The sequence below is a fragment of the Eptatretus burgeri genome, chromosome 18, assembly GCF_056783735.1.
Source record: "Eptatretus burgeri isolate ZD-2024b chromosome 18, Ebu_testis_v1, whole genome shotgun sequence".
NCBI classification, from domain to species: Eukaryota; Metazoa; Chordata; class Myxini; order Myxiniformes; family Myxinidae; genus Eptatretus; species Eptatretus burgeri.
This window is the reverse complement of record NC_140978.1, coordinates 16,834,195-16,839,220: the sequence shown is the minus strand read 5'-3', so window position 1 is coordinate 16,839,220 and position 5,026 is coordinate 16,834,195. Positions and strand designations below refer to the sequence as shown.

The 5,026-nt window shown below is 43.2% G+C and overlaps 2 pseudogenes; both read left to right on the top strand.

Moving 5' to 3' along the window:
• The first annotated feature begins 1,673 nt into the window (after positions 1-1,673).
• Positions 1,674-3,501, top strand: LOC147008650 (uncharacterized; annotated as a pseudogene).
• Positions 3,502-3,695: 194 nt separating this feature from the next.
• On the top strand, positions 3,696-4,773 carry LOC147008649 (uncharacterized; annotated as a pseudogene).
• The last annotated feature ends 253 nt before the right edge of the window (positions 4,774-5,026 follow it).

The window sequence follows — 5,026 nt, the reverse complement described above, 5'->3', positions numbered from 1 at the left end:
TACACTGCCGTGAAGCGCCCAAGAAATGCTCATACATCCGATGATGCACCCCCTGCCAAAAAACCTAAAATTCAAACCAGAACCTGCAGTGTCCTCCCAAAAGACGATGATCTGAAAGAAAAATGCTTATTCTGTGGGATGGGCTGAAAAAAGATAAAGGGCAAAGTAGAGCCAAGGCAATATATTAGAACAATGAGTGGTTGTGAAACAATTCGCAATCGAGTGAAGTTCTCCAAAAACGAGCGTCTCAAATGTCTTGTTAGGACTGGTGTTGATCTGATCGCTGCAGATGCATCGTATCACAGAAATTGGCGCTCAAAATTCCTTTTGGAAACCGACAGCCTTGAAAAAAAGGTTCAAATAGAGTGCTTGGATCAAAAGCCTACACCACAAGCTTGCCATAAGAGTGCCTTTGCCTCTTTGTGTGCGTACATTTAGAGTGAGGTATTTGAAAAGCAACGGTCAGTGTTGGTCTCTGCCTTACTTGACATCTACAAAGCAGAGTATACAAGCATCGGAGGAGATCAGGAAGAAGTTGAATCCTACCTGGCCCAGAATTTGCAAAGGAAGATCAAAGATTATTCTGGAGATCGCATGAGAGTGAAGCTTGCAGACCAATGGAAAGGTAATTTTGTTTTCAGTTCATTAGTCCGGGAAGATGATGCAATGGCTCGACTCCATAATGAATCAAAAGAACATGAACAGAATAACAAGTTGCGATGGGCAGCTCTGCATCTTCGATCCCAGATCATGACACTTCCAAAAACTAGGACACCAAACCCAGCCACAGTACAGAATCTAAAGGAACATTCCCCAGACATTCCCAAACAGTTAGACCTGTTCTTCAGGAGTCTTCTTGGTAGCCAAACACCAAGCTTCCGTGGAGCGCATATGGATAGCCTTGACAGCAAGGCGACTTCAATGGCATCAGATGCAATTTTCAATGTTACACGCGGGACTGTCAAACAATGGAAGCACACAGCCATGGGCCTTGGTTTTGCTTCACTGACAGGATCCAAGCTGTCATTGCAAATTTTGAACAGGGCTGGGCACAGCATCAGTGACAGTGAAACCAAAGGTTTGGAGACTGAATTTGCGTATTCTGTGGAATCAAGTGACCGCAGTGCACCAGATGGCATTCAGTTGGATCCACATCTAGCCACTGCCTCTGTCTGGGATAATAATGATGCCAATGTAGAGACATTAGATGGCAAAGCAACGCTGCATACAACTGTTGGCCACACCTACCGGAATGTCCTGCCAGATGCAATGGGTCCAAATGCTAGTATGACCGACTTCCGGGAGGGAAGAAACAGACGGAAATTTGTGGGGGCTGAGCGTGAAATCCTGCCATTTAGAAAACCTCTGAAGACAGCCAAATTTGTTTGCGCCACAACTTCAACAGCCGAGAATATAAAAATTCAGCTGAAACCCCTAGACCTATATTGGTTTTGGAGGTTACATAATGGGGACACTCCACTACACTCTGGATTCATCAGTAAATATATGAATGACACATTGCCTCTACAACACATTTGCTACATGGATCCGATATTGAGATCACCAACGAACAATGATGTTGTGAGGGAGACGATGATCCGTACATTGAGAGTTGCAGAGGAAACAGGGCAGGAGTATGCCATCGTAACCTATGACCTTGCTGTAGCTTTGAAAGCATATTCTTTACAAGAAGTTGAAAGGCCATTGTTTAACAAGTTGTTGATAATGCTTGGCAATTTCCATGTTGAATTATCTTTCTATGCAACGGTTGGAAACCTGATAAATGAAAGCAGCATAGAGTATATTCTGACTGAAGCCAAAGTACTTGCTGAGGCGTCGATGGTTGGGTTCATAAAAGGGAAATTTTACAACAGATGTACCCGAATTCATGAACTCTTAGCAAATGTTTTGGAGAAGAATATGTACGAGTGCTTTGTTCTGGACTTGTCATTAGAGGAACGCGAGGAATTTCATGCAGTGATGAACAGAGTCCCTTCTGATCCAAACCTGATGGAAGCTGCACACATTGAAGACCCAATCATCTTGCAACATCTTCAGAAGTATGAAGTATTCTTCCACAAGATTCTTGATGGTGACCATGGACCAACAGCACAGTTCTGGGGAATTTACATCTTCCTCATCAACCGTCGACACAGAGAGTTGCAGAGGTGCGTTAAGACTAATGACGTCAGTGGATACATTAATGTCATTCCATCAGTACTCGATGTTTTCTTTGGTTTACATCGCCCGAACTATGCCAGATGGGGAACACTTTTCCTTCAGAAATTACAAGGTTCTGACCCTAGATTGCTTGCGGTGCTTGAAAACGGTGCATTTTCCATCAGGTGAACCAAAAAGAATTACAGTAGATCTGCTGTTGATCTCTCCCTTGAACAGTCTGTCAATCGTGACTCTGGATCGAGCATGAAAGGTATTGTTGCTTTCCGTAATTCAGAAAGCGCTATGCGGCGTTGGTCACTGACCATGACACAGAGGGCTATGGCTGTCACAGAATTAAGAACATTTGCAGGAATTGAATTTGGGGAACCTGCAGCTTCTCAATGCCGACCCTCCAGGATAAAGAAAGACAATGACCATATGGCTTCTCTAAGTGAAAATATCGATGCATCCTGCAATCCTTTCATTGTTGAAGCTCCAGCTTCCTTGGTGAATGTCGCAACTGGACATGCAGCATCTAAAGCTACTGAGGAATATCTACTGAAAACGCTGAAGCGAGGCCAGGAGGCCAGGGAAAAGTTCCGAGAATAATGGGAGGGTAATAGCGACCGGTTTCTCCAGCCAGTGTAGCGCACAAAGCTGCAGAACTTTGCAGCTGAAAATGTGAAGAAGAAAACCAAACTACCGGCCATGCAGAAAGCCATTACGAATGCAGAAAGTCTGCGGGATATGTTTGTACGCATGATAGTGATTATTGCAGAAAAGACATGTTTTGACCTTCATAATGTCCTCACCTTCCCAATCATCACATATCCCCTGTCACTAACACACTGCGATGGATCACATGTTAAAACGGAGAAAGTGGCCTTGTTGAGGAAGCTTGAGGCGATGCAGACAGAGCCAATCATTGAATCAGCCCGACCACATGATGACCATGTCCAGGTCTATGATGGTGGATTACTTCTGCATTCAGTTGTCTCCCAAACCAACATGGGCGTGTCTTATGCATCGATTGCCCGTACAATTCTATCTGTCATTTGCAAAGGGAGGGCGACCGAAGTCCATGTCTGCCTCGACAAGTATATTGAAAACTCCATCAAGGACAGCGAGAGAAAACTGAGAGGAGCTGTCGACCTGCAGTATACCATCACAGGACCTGACCAGAAAATCCGTCAGAGTGGGCAAAAGCTGCTTGACAATGGAGTGTTCAAAAATGAACTTGGGAAATTTCTCCTCCAAGAATGGAAGAAAGACCATTACTGGAGTATCTATAGGGGAAAACAGTAGTTGTTTCCTATGGTGGCAAGTGTTTCCAGCATATTCCTGATGAACTACAACCAACGATATCTGTCTCAAATCCAGCACATCTCCAAGGTGACCATGAAGAGGCAGATACCCTCATCGCCTTCCATGTTGCTAACATAACGGCCAGCCACATCATCGTGAGGGCATCGGACACAGATGTATTTGTAATCCTGCTCGGTGTGATTGGAAGGCAGCGACCAGAGGTTAGGGCCATGGTTACTATCATCATGGATTGCGGTATGGGAAACCACCAGCAAACCATCAATATATCTAATATCGCAGCCATCCTTGAAGCAACCAAGCCAGGACTCCCAAGGGCTCTCCCTGGATACCATGCCTTTACGGGATGTGACTTCACGTCAGCCTTCTACAAGTAAGCAAAAAAAATGGGCCTTCAGCAAAGATTCAAATGAAGTCTGCTGTATGAGAGGGAAAACTGGATTTGTTAAAAGATTTCAGATTTCAAATAAGAAATCTCATCAGCATTGGTTTAGGGCATGGTATCTGTTAGCATAATTCCTTAGGAATAGGAAATCATACAACGCTTGTGCTCCTGTTGAATTAAGATGTTCCAAGATTCCTCTTTGTGGTAATGATTTTCTCATGCAATTAATTCTTTTTTCAGGAAAGGCAAAGTAAAACCCTTCGAAATCATGAAGAAAGAAGAGACTGGCCAATTTGTTGATCTATTCATCGGCATGGGAAACATAGGTGAAAGTGTTGATGTTGATGTTGCTTCGGAGTTCGTCTGCCAGATGTACGCACAAAGAAAAACCAAAGATGTTGATGAAGCACGATACAAAAACTGTTGGATATGACTGGCAAACTTGATCAGGTAAATTAGAGTGGATAGAAAATTCATTCCTGTAGTATTTTAATAAAATTTCATTAATTTTCATGGCACTAACCATACCCTTTATTGCATTTCAGGAGAATCCACTCGCAAACATCAAACAGGTTGACTGCGCACTGTTGCCGCCTACTCGCCGATCCCTGGAAATGAAGATTCGCTGAGCTCAGTATGTCACAACGCTGTGGACCCATGCCACTGCAGCATCTCCTGGTGATGGTTTGTCCCCCACAAATTATGGATGGTTCACAAACAAGGAAGGCAGACTGCAACCTCTTTGGTTTGAGGGCCCTGCAGCTCCATCTAGTCTCTTTAGCAGGAAGAGGATCTACAGTGACAGTGATGAAACGATTATAACTGCAATTGATGAAGATCTTCATGAACTAAGTGATTCAGATGGAGTGAGGACTCTGATTCAGATCAAGATGATGAAAACTTGATTGACACTGAATAATTGATATGACTGATAGAAATGTTCATCTTTTCTTTTATCTTCTCATGAATTGTTTCATTTATCTCACTTAAAACCATATACTCAAATATCATAAGGTTTCAGAAAGCTCTTATCCATATGGATGGACGTCCATGTATTCACATGCTGTGTGCTCTCGTATTCCTAAGATTGACTGTTTAGCACAACTTATTTGTCATACAAATTAAGCAATATTTAATACGCTTAATTTCTTTTTCTAC